The 12074-nt window shown below is 44.4% G+C and overlaps 1 long non-coding RNA gene across 3 annotated transcripts in view; it reads right to left on the bottom strand.

The window, feature by feature from the left end:
* Positions 1 to 12074, bottom strand: part of LOC126512471 (uncharacterized) — a 296711-nt gene that overhangs the window by 216789 nt on the left and 67848 nt on the right. Inside the window, exons 2-4 of one of the 3 annotated variants that reach the window (XR_007595051.1) lie at positions 3482 to 3602; positions 2167 to 2249; positions 807 to 924 (exon numbers count right to left, since the gene is read on the bottom strand). This is a non-coding gene — a long non-coding RNA (uncharacterized lncRNA). The remainder of the gene's footprint in view (positions 1 to 806; positions 925 to 2166; positions 2250 to 3481; positions 3603 to 12074) is intronic. The other 2 variants (XR_007595052.1, XR_007595050.1) reach the window with 2 other exon arrangements.

The following is a 12074-nucleotide window of genomic DNA, read 5'->3' as shown; positions in this document are numbered from 1 at the left end:
GAGAGAGAGAGAGAGAAAAGAAAAGAAACCAAAGAAAAGAAATGAAAAAGAGAAAGTTTATTGGGAGAGAAAGAAAGACACATGCCCAGACATGGGTAAGCTAGTTGGGGAAGAGAACGTGGAGTGGACGTGTTCAGCTTTTAGCTGCCTAGCACATGCTTACAGGGTCTTACATAGGTATGTTATGTGTAGATAATGTGATCATGTTGCATGTAGATCACGTGGGGTTTGAGGACCCTGGGTGGCTATGTAAGTTGCCTGAATGCTTAATGGAGCATGTACAGCCGTGGACCCCGCAAGTGCCAGAGTTTGGGGTATCTAGACATTTTGCCAGAGCACTGGGTGATGGAAATGGTAACACCGTGGCTTTCGCCGTCCATGGTATGTGGTAAAACAGACTTTATAGGAGAAATTAAGGTCAGTAATGAGTAGACTTTGCAGCAGACTATCTGGAGGGGCCCTGCTCAGTCACCTGCACTTGAGAAGCAGAATGCTTCCTGGCGGTGGCGGGGAAGAGGAAATCAGTGAGACTCAAGTATTAGGTGGGGGCTGCATGCCTTTGGGCCCAGCATTGTGAGACCGAACAGGAGAATGCCACGCTTGAGATCAGTCTCAAACTACAGAATGAGACCCCGATCCCACCACAAAAATACAAGGAGGGTTCGGTGGAAAGGGGGCTTTCCATTGCTGGCTTTGAAGTGACACTGTGGGGGTGTCACATGAGAAGGACATGATGAGCAGTCTTTTCTAGGAACAAATAGATAAACACCAAGTTATCTTTGTGAGGAAAGGAGTCCAGAACATACCAGCAAAGAATGCAGCAAAGTCACGCTAAGCTCCATTCGCTCCATTTTGTCAGCAGCCAGAGCAGGCTTCAAGTGGAGTTTTCCAGACCGTCCAGGCAGACTGAAACCTTGTAAAGCCCTATGTAAAGATACCAAGGCCACCCAGACTTTCAGCTTCTAGCACTCTGAGGCTGTTACTTTAAGACTCGGTCTGCGGGCTGGGGAGATGGTACCCACTGTGACTGAAAATGCTTGCTGTGCAGGTATGAGGTCATCTGCAGGATTATTTGAAGTACTTTTGTATCTGAGTAGTATGTGTTGTGCATGTATGGGTGCAAGTGCAGGGGCCAGGGGGGGGGGCAGAGCATCCAAAGTCTTCTTTAGTTGCTCTCTGCCTTACAACAGGACTCTCCAGTGATCAGCCAGGAGTTTGTCTCTATGCTAAGCCAGCAGGCCAGGGAGCACTCAGGATCCAGCTCTGCCTCCCACTGCTAGAGTTACAAGCATGTGCAGCTAATTTCAGGTTATGTGGGCCCTGCAGGTTCTACCCCATTCTCAACCACCAACCCATGCCCTTATCCCCATCACAAACTTTTGTGTTTAACGTTTTATCTAGGTGTGGTAGAACCATTTTTATAAGCAATGACACTGGGAATTGCTTTTAAATCCTTCACCCGTGAACACAAAAGCTACGTGCAGCATGTGCCAAAAAAGCGATTGAAGCTTTACACCCTGAATTTGAGTTTAATGGCCGATTTTTGGCAGAGAGAAAAAAAAATAAGAATAAAGTAACTGTTGGAAAAGCTCAAGATTAGATTTAAAGCTGAGAGGGCTGGAATGCGCCTTGCGGGTTCCTAATGACTGTTGAATAGAAGATAAGTGATCTGTGTCTTGGTTACAGACTTGGAGGTAAATTGGCCCCATTAAAAAATAATTTGGAGAATCGTATTGATGATGATCATGCTAATGTGGCAATAATAGCATTCCACTCTGACCTTGACTGGGTTTTGGTTCCAGCCAGGTTCCTTCTACCCCAACCACTTAGCTCACACTGACTTTCCAACTGCAGATCATCGTAAACGTTTGCATCTCTTGTTCAGGACAGAGGGCAGCCACCTACCTCTGAAGTAAGCAAATAAACATGACAGTCAGGCCTTCCCTGGATGCCCACCCAGGTGAGGCTTTTGGCCAATGTGACCTAAGATGCAGACAAATTTAAGGGACCTTTGCCATTTACTGGAAGTCTATGTAACAGGAAGACTTATTGAGGCCAATGATTCTAAAACAATAAATACAAAAGATAGGGACTCAAGTTCCAACCCGTGCAAGACTGCCTGGCAGGTTGCAGAGAAAATCTAAACACTAAAGGAGAGACACAAACCATCACGCTCCTGTCAGCCTGCACCAGCTGTTTATAATCACTGCCAGCCAAACTTCATTTTCAGGGAAGATTTCTGTAGTTATCTAGAAATAAGCACGAAAATGACCTCTTATCATGGTAAGCAGGCAGATCCAGGGCTGTATTTTCACTGCCTAAGAACAGCCCTGGCGTCATACGGTGGGCATAACTTCCGCAGCCGCCATCTTAAGCCTAGGAAATGTGGTGCAGTGGTGGATTGCTCTGACCAAGGGACAAACACACCACTCATCCTTCTCTGTCTCTCCTCTCCGTTCCTGGCTTTCTTCATCCTCTCCCCTTCGTGAGGTTCTGTTTGGGGTTGCACTTTTAAACAGAGAGCTGCTTACTCACACATGTTCCTTATCCTGGGTGAAGCTAAACCAAAAGTGCAAAGCACACTCCCACTGTGGCACTTGCCAATGAACTCCGCATGTGTCTGGGGCTGATCTCATCCTTAACCTCCCTCCAGGGCCCATCAGAATAATGGATAGTGTAACTTTTCCCTGCTCATGTGTGTGCTGTAGTTGGGGTTTTCTGCTTCTCTGATTAATAGGTATTCAGGCCTTGCAACCCTCTCTCACTGTTTTCTTTAGATTAAGAGCAAGCTCAGTGTCCAAATACTGGAGTCCAAAGGGAGGTGGGGGGGGCTTTTCAAACCAGGGCGGAAGGAGTTGCTATCATTTACTTTCTGCTTGCTTTTCACCTAGTAGTACAACCAGGCACTAGTGAACGAAGAGGGCCACACTGCGTTCTTGCTGAGTTGGCAGGAAAAGGCACTCCAGGGCTTTCCAGCCCACCTCCTCTCTGGGGTGAAACAGTAAGAGTCTCTGTCTCTCAGAGTTTGTGGGAGTCACTATACATGTATGCACAATCCATGTGTGTGTGTGTGTGTGTGTGTGTGTGTGTGTGTGTGTGCGCGCACGTGCATGTGTGTGTACCTAGGTGTAAAGGCTAAAGCTCAGACTCCAATATTGTGCCTCAGGTGCCATCTACCAGGAGCTCACTACTTAGGGTAGGCTGGAAGCCCTGTGAACCCCAGGGAACCCCAGGGATCCTTGTATTTTCACTCTTCACCTCTCAATCACGAATGAGTGTTGCTGTGTCCAGCTGTTCACTTAGCTTCCTGAGCTCAAACTGGGGTCTTTATGCTCGTAAAGCAAGCACTTTGCCAACTAAGGTGTCCCCTTAATCCCATTAGGAATTATCTTGCCAGATGACTCTAATGTTGCCAGAAGGGTTCTTAAATTCCCCAGGGAGCCTGGGGTCAGGTCACAAAATGAGCTTTGGCCTTGGTTACCTGGCTTGCTGTTCAGGGAAGGACAGAGCATTATCAGATAGCAGTGCAGGAGTTGCCAGGGACATTGGAGGCCCGGTCTTAGCGTTCTTGGTCTTGTTGATAAAAGAATTTAAGAACAGATCTGAAAGGAAACGGGAGGAAGCTTTATTAGAACTTTAAAAAAATATTTCAGAGAGCTGGCAGTCTAGAGAGCTGCCCAGAGGAGGGAGGTCGGATAGATGACTAGGGAAAGCCATGCCATTTGAATTCAGCTTGGGGGTTAATCGGGTGGTGGGCTCTCAGTAAGGCTGGAAGGGGAGGGGAGTTCTAGAGAAAGTGCCAGAGAAAGCATACTTAAGCTCTGGTCAGCATCCAAAAGACAGCAGAGAAGAAAAAGGGAAAGTTAGGACTTTGAATCTCGTGGTGACTGTACTGACCGCATTTAGGGGGTGGGGATTCTGGGAAAGAAAAGTCCATTATCACATTAAACAGATAACTGTTCCTTCTATCTCTTTAGTATGACTTAAGGTGGATCTGCCTTGTGGAGCGGTGATTTCTTAGTCAAGTGATTAGGCAACCCAACTGGATTCGTAGGTCTCCAACCAGGTCGGAGATACCATTGTCTTGACCAGAATGAAATTTAATAGTATTTCCTTAATGGACATCTCCTGTATCATAGGTGCACACATGGAAATGACCTCGGGTTTGTAGACATTAAATATAATGGTAGAATTAATGCCCTGTGTTGAATTGATACCAGTGTTTACAAATTTACAGAGATAACAGTTTGTGGTGGACAAGGAAGACGTGTTGGCTAGATCCACTCCGGCTCGTGACAGTGGACACATGTCTCATTGTATTAGGCAACAGGTAATAGAAAAGGCTTGGGCAGGAAGTACGGTCAGGTTTTACCCTTAAGGCCTGTCCTCTCCCACCTACTAATGACCCATTTCCTCTCTATTCCACCTCCTAAAGGTTCACAACCTAAACAACTCTACCTGCTGAGCACCAAGAGTGTGCACATTAAACCGGTGGAGGACATTTCACAGGTAAACCATAAAATGTCTTATTTCTAAATGGACCACGACAAGACCTGAAGATTCTCTCTTGCTACGACAACAGGGCCATGACAGCTCAGAGCTCCTTGAGTTTGGTTCCAGTAGCAATGGAGTCTAGAGACCTCTCAGAAATGCAAATGCCTAGGCCCCCATTCTGACCTAATATTTAAAAATGATGAGGGTGAAGCCCTCAAAATACGTGTTAAGAAGTCATCCATGTAAATACAACGTGCATTAGAGAGAAATATCTTGGGCCTCACTGACAGGGTGAGGGATGCAACTGGAGGAAGCTGTTAGAGGAAGCAAGCTAAGGGCTGGGTCTCCATGCCAGAAGTGACTTGGTCCTTTGAAGAGTGCATGAAGCTAGCAATCAGCCATCATACTGTGAAAGTCCTTCTAGATATGGATGCTAAGCCCAGCTCAACCAAACAGCTGACTGCTACTTCTGTTCACTCTGTGGTATTAGGGAGCAGCACCAGGAACTAGGGCAATGTAGGCTTTTCTGCCCTGTGAGCCTGTAGTCAAGAAGGAAGATGAAGTAAAAAGCTCTAATGTACTGACTCTGAGGACAGAAATTCAAAGTCAAGCAGAGTGAGGAGCAGACATGGCTGCCGGACTTCATTGCCTGAGAACAGGGCTATGGTGGGTGTTCTTTTGTTCTTAATCTTGACCACCACCACCCCATCTCACATAAGTGGCAGCCAAAGAGCCAGATTGGCTCCATGTTGGTTTCTCATATAGGCTTTAACTGAACATCACATGGGCCAGAGTTCTTTTCCTTACCATAATGATTGGTCAGGAAACCTCAACTAGTCTGTGAGAACAGGTTATGTCCCTAATGGAGAGACCAGAGTGGTCCAAGCCAGAGATGTTCCCTGGTCTGAATGAAGCTCCTTATGAACTGCATTGGAGATGGAGTTCAATCCCATGAATAATAGATGCTTACATTGGACAAGGCTGACATACAGAATCATAAAAGTCAGGCAGGAGTACTACCAGTTTCATCCTTCAGCGTGTCCCATCTCTTATACAGTGTGGGATTTACAAGAACTGCTGCATGAGGCTAGAGGGAGGAAGGAAGGATTGCTGATGTGACTAGAGATAAAGAAATACACAAAAAATTCAAAACAAAATAAAAAACAAATCAAGACAGAACATGATAAAATCACTACATACAAGTCTAGTGCTATAACTCAACACTGGAGACCTCATGACTCCCACCACTGGGGTCAGGGCTCAGAAGGTATGACATGTGTGATGTATAATGTAAATAATAAGACGGGGAGTGGAAGTAAAAAGACTCTTTGAGGCATGTCAGAGATCTCAGAGCAAAACGAAATACAGCAAGTATAACAGATTGATGAAAAAGCCAGCAGTTGGAACAGACCAAGCAAGAAGCATGGTACACGAGTACTCAAGTAACAGTGGTGTTCCTGGCGGGTTGAGGTGGTTGTTTCTTTCACTCTTTTGAGTAGCTGGCTCCCATGGACAAGTTAGCTTACAGTGGGCTTTATTCTGCGGGCCCCAGGAGGCTACACATTGAACTGTAGTGTCGTGATTCATTTCGGAAAAAGACAAGTTCATGCTCCCCTCTCCTCACTAGTCTCTGCCCATGCAATGATGTGTGAGGGGTCACGACGCTTCTGTGATCTTGGCAGAATCCATAGAGTTTCCTCAGTGGCCGTGGCAACTCTTCCCACTGACGGGAGCTTTGGGAAAGGTAAAGGAGGAGCTCACACATTTATTCCCACAGAAAGGAAGCCCCACACAGAGCCCCGAGCTAAAACGAACACTCCTCAACCTTGGAACATGATTCCCAATAGGCATTTCCCTCTGTTACTCGGTCCTGCAGCTGCAGCTGGCTCCAGTGCTGTGTCACCTGCAGGAACAGAGGGTTCCGCTTCCTCCAGTGGCCATTCCCTTCAACTGGAAGAAGCTCCCAGTGCTCTTTACAGACTCATGTTTCTGAAACTAAGATAGGAATTATAATAGACACTTAATATAGGATCCTCTACTTTACCCTCCAAAACAATGCTAAATAAAAGGTGTGTCTTATAAGAAATGCCACGAAGATGATACTCTTGATGATGACTGTCTTCTTTCATTGTGTGTGTGTGTGTGTGTGTGTGTACTGATGGCCATATGTGTGTATGCATGTACACAGCTGTGTGCCAGTGAGTATACATGAGAGTGCCATGGGAAGGCCAGAAGTGGGTGTTGGTTGTCTTCCTCTATTGCTCTCCACTTTATATTTTGAGACAGGGGCTCTCCCTGAAGCTTGAGCTTACTGATTCTGCTAATTTAACTGGCCTAGCATCCTCCTATTTCCTCCACAGTGCTAGGATCACAGAAGTACACCCCCACAACCAGATCTGTATGTGCTGGGAGTCTGAACTCAGGTCCTCACACTTCTGTGGCAATCACTTTCCTGACTGAGCCATGCCCGCAAGTCCCTCCTCTCCTCTTAGGTTAATAAAACTTTAAGGTTTGCATTTTCCCCTCACTGGCACATACAGCCTGTTCAAGTCTTTCCTTCCCCCACATACAGTGAGCTCCCCTAAGACAGTGTTGTATTCCCCTGGACACCTTTCCTGTCTCTTGGTCAAGCACCACTTAGTAGGTCCTAGCACATACTAGGTGTGCAACACTTCTTGAATTAATGGAGAGACCACTGGGTGGCTATATGAATAATACCCTAAACATGTATGGTTCAGGAATATCTTCTAAAAAGCACTTATAAGTAACATATAGTTCTTTTTCATCTGTAACCTGGGCAGAATCTATAATATTGAACATTTTTAAAGGACCCACAATTGAACCAAACTCTGTGCTAAAAGCTTTATATGGGGACATCTCATTAAACTGCAAATGAAGCTTCAATTACTATAGTATCATTCTCGCCATCTTTTAGGATGTACTGGTGTGGGAGAGTCTGTGTCCCTAAGTCAATAGCTTAAAAGTAGCAATGACATACCTTAACTCTGTCCCCGGACTGTCCTCCTAGTGAGCAGAGTGACTACTCAAACATCCCACCCCTGGATTTCAGTTATGAAGTTAAGGACCAAGCTCCTTCGAACATTGAGTCTGTATCCTTTCCCAGCTCTCTGCAGTCAGAGCAGGACCTGCCACATAGTGAAATGCGCCTTAATTCCAAAACCCAGTTCAGGAAAAGATAGACATATTAATATAACTGTTTGCAGATTTATCTCTATCTAGGGGATTTTCTTTTATCCCATTTCAAGTGGGTGAGGTTTATCTGCTGAATTCAACTCTGAATGTAAAAATGCATTCTTACTAAATCAGACACCATAATGGGATGAAGGTACAGATGAGTCAGCAGAGATAAAATTCAGAGGGAGGTATTTTTCCATTCAGATGAGAGCCCAATCACGTTCCCGGACCTGGCTGTCTTAGGAACTGCTAATTGTTTCTATTGTCTAAGCTTTTCTCCCCTTTGGTAGGATGAAAGATCTCATTTTTAAGGGGGGTACCTGGACAACAGAAACAAAGCTGCACTTCTCAGGGTTGCGGGGAGGCAGATGGTTGGAGTTATGTGTCTAAATTCTGCCCAGAAACCTGTAAGAATCACATGACTGATCTCAAGCACAGCTTAAATGGCTGCTGCCATGTCTCCCTGTGCTGTTCTTTTTATCCCTTCCTTTCTGATGGCTGAAGTTTCAGTGTAGCAGCTGAAGGTGAAGTCACCATCTTGGGCCATGGTTCCCTTGGGAATGAAAATTCTATACAGTGAAATGAGACGGAACAAGATGGAACCTTCGTTCACAGATATGCACTGACTACATCTAGATTTTGTTGTTGATGATGACAGTGGTGATGATGTGTGTGAGTGTGTGTGTGTGTTGGGGGAGTGTTCCTATGCTGTGACACAGAGGCTGAGGTCAGAAGATGTCTTAGTTAGGTTTCTGTTGCTGTGAAGAGATCCCATGACCACAGCAGCTATTATCAAGGGAAAACATTTCACTGGAGTGGCTCACACTTTCAAAAGTTAGTCCACTGTCATCATAGTGTGACAGGGTGGTGTGCAGGCAGGCATGGGGCTGGAGAAGTAGTCTAGTGCCCTGCATCCTGTGTTGAAGGTAAAAGGAAGTGGTGTGTCTCACTGGGCATGACTTGAACATATATGAGACCTCAAAGTCTGCCTCTACAATGACACACTTCCTCCAGCAAAGCCATACTACCTAATAATGCTACTCGCTTTGGGGCCATTTTTTTTTACACCACCACAGTGGATGACTTTAAGAAATTGGTTCTATCCTCCCACCATGGGGTTCAGGAATCAAACTTAGATCACTGTATATGCACAGCAAGCACTTTTACCTGTTAAGACATCTTGTACCTATTTCTACATTTGAACACAAGAGAAGAATAAACATATATTTTATAAGCCATTGTCTGCAGTTTAATATTTTAAGTCAGATCTTATTGTAACGGATATATATATATGCCAGTAGCATTCAGTAAGCTCTGATAGTAACACATAGGTCACAGGGATGAATGCCAAGTGTATACCAATCTTACAATGGGATCAAATAGCTTCCTTTTAAGATATTGGTATTTGATGCATATGCTACCTGGAATTATAATACAAACAAGTGATTATTTCTCAAGAGTTAAGAAGCTCTATAATCTTTAGAAAAAACACACCTCACCCCCAACACAAAGCGAAACACCATGAAAAGCTGAGCTGCAAAATGCAAGAAAGTAAGGGTAGGGAAGAGGATGGGCAGCAGGGTAACTTGACACTCAGGATGCTTGGGAAAGCTGAACAGAAACCAAACCTCTTTTCTAAACTTCATATAAAAGACTTGGAGTTAGGCTCCACAAGGGACTATGTTCATCCCACTAGCCATAGGCTGCCAAATAAAAGTCTCAATGCTAAATGTCGGAAAGTTCTCCTTAAGTCGTTGTTCACAGGCATCCTAGAGAACCATCCCCAAACAACAGAGACAATTGTTATTGCTCATGGTTCCCCACTAGAACTTGGTGGTAAGACCCTGTTGCTGAGGACACCATACACAGTGGCCTCAGGACATAGAGAATTCAAGCTGATGCTGACCCGAATGTTCCTCCCTGCTAGCTAGCTCTCAGTACTGGAAGGTACTAGGCAGCATCCTGGGAGCAGGAGCGTAGTCATCGATGGTCTTAACCCAGATAGGAATCCTGTGAATATCAATAATGGCATGCATGCTGAGATATACCTATGGGGCATGGCTATGGGCGGTTACCAATGCTTTCAGTTTGATTTAAGATCTCCTCCACAGGAGGAAATACAGGTCTGATATTGCAAATCATGGCTGGGTGCTTACTGAATCACTACTAGAATGAGCCTACTACTATTATTTTGCTAAATGGACAGAGTATCAAACTACCTTCTAAATTAATATCTCTCTACCCATTGACTTAGCACAGCTCTCAGATCTCATCAGAGAATGATGGGTGAGGATGAACACAGAAGCTCCCAACTGGTCTGTACTGGCTAGGTTTAGGTCAACTTGATACATGAAATGGAGGTATTTGAAAGGTGGGAAGTTTAACTGAGAAAGCACCTCCTTAAGATCCAACTCTTAGGCATTTTATCAATTATTTACTGATGAGGAGGAACCCAGCCCATTGTGAATGGTTCCATCCCTGAGCTAATGGTCCTTGGTTGTATAAGAAAGCAGGCTGAGCAAGTCAGGGGAAGCAAGCCAGTAAGTAGCACCCCTCCATGGCCTCTGCATCAGCTCCCTCCTTTAGGTTCATACCCTGTTTGAGTTCCTTTCCTGGCTTCCTTCAGTGATGACTACGATGCTAAAGTATAAGCCACATAAACCCTTTCCTCCTCAACTTGCTGTTTGATCATAATGTTTTGTAGCAGACATAGTAATCCTAACTAAGGCATGGTCAAAGTTCAAATAACTGAGTGCACAGCCAAATGGGACCTTTTTCACACCCTCTCTTCAAGGCCCAGGGATCATCTCAGAGGAGTGGAGGTTGAAAGATTGTAAGAGCCAGAGGTCAGAGAGGCCAAGAGTGAAACTGTCTTCTGGACATGACAGAACCACAGCAGCACCATCATGAGATCAAGCCGGTCACATTCTTGTATGGAACAGAAAGGGGTTCATGAGACCCCAGTACTAACTGACGGCTCCTGGGGAAGGGAGAGTTAGTTTCACTTCTGAGTTGGCTCCTGATAATCTACTCCACTCTAAAGGATTGCCCTATATCCAGAACTAAACAGACAGCACAAATGAGATATAAAATAAGTATAAGGATATAGAACATAAAATAAATATAAGAATATAGAATCGCATTAAATAGTCCAATGAGAAGTAGGATATGAAAACCAATTTAGGTTGGATCAGTAAGATCTGCTTAGTACAATTTATTTTCTAGGCCCATGAAGAGCCTATCACATGACCCTTCATCCTCAGCTCATCCCATTTACTCTGTTATAGCAGCAAGCACTCTACCTGGCCACACTGAAAATGAAGATACTGCCTTAGACAACCTGGGAAGACCCCCAAACTCTGTCTTTTAAAAATATATATTGACATATAATACTTGTATATACCTACAGGGGAGAGGGTAAAATTCAATACATATGCAGAATAGGTAATGAGCCAATCAGAACATTTGGGATTTCTAGCTTCTTAAACATTTGTTTCTTTCTCTTTGTAGCCTAGGAAATCTTTCCTCAGGCTTTGGAAATCATACTGTAAGTTATTGTAATCAACATTCGCCCTGTTGTATATAGAAGCATCTCATTTCTCTTACTGAATTTTAGTAGTCACCATCTAACATTCCTTCATCCTCCCCCTTGACCTCACCAGCACTTTCAAATCTCTTAGTGACTTCTTCTCTCTCTTCTTTGACATCCGTTTTCTTTGCTTCTACCTATGGTTGAGAACATGCAGTATTTGTTTCCTGACTTACTTTACTGCCTATAATGTTCTACATTTCTTTAACTTTTGCCACAACTAATAGGACTTCATTCTACTTTAGTGATTAAATAACAGTCTATATACTACATCTGCACCAAGTTTTCCTTGTTCATTCATTTGCTGGCAGGCATTGTAGTTGAGTGTGTCTGCTAGCTACTAGGGGGAGTGTTCCAATAAATACTGGGATACACATATCTTGTTAGTATCCTAGTTTCATTTCCCCAAAACATGTACTAAGAAGTGAGATAGATGGCTTAGAGATTAAGAGCACTGACTGTTCTTCCAGAGGACCTGAGTTCAATTCCCAGAAACCGCATGGTGGCTCACAAACATCTGTAATAAGATCTGGTACCCACTTCTCACCTGCAGGGATACATGTAGGCAGAACACTGTATACATAATTAAATAAATCCTTTTTTTTTTTAAGTAAGAGCAGGATTGCAGTAGAAAGTATTCCACACTGGTTCCCTAATGGCTGCATGAATGGACATCTCACCAGCAGTCAAACCAGCCTTCCCTTTGAGCTCCACGATGGTGGCGTGCTGCCAGTTCAGAGGCAGGTCATGTTCGAATACAAAGACTCCACAGAGTGCCAAAGAGATCTCTGAATTC

Source organism: Alexandromys fortis, unplaced genomic scaffold, assembly GCF_014885135.2.
Source record: "Alexandromys fortis isolate MF-2015 unplaced genomic scaffold, M_Fortis_MF-2015_v1.1 scaffold_111, whole genome shotgun sequence".
NCBI lineage: Eukaryota > Metazoa > Chordata > Mammalia > Rodentia > Cricetidae > Alexandromys > Alexandromys fortis.
This window is presented reverse-complemented; position numbering and strand designations above follow the sequence as displayed.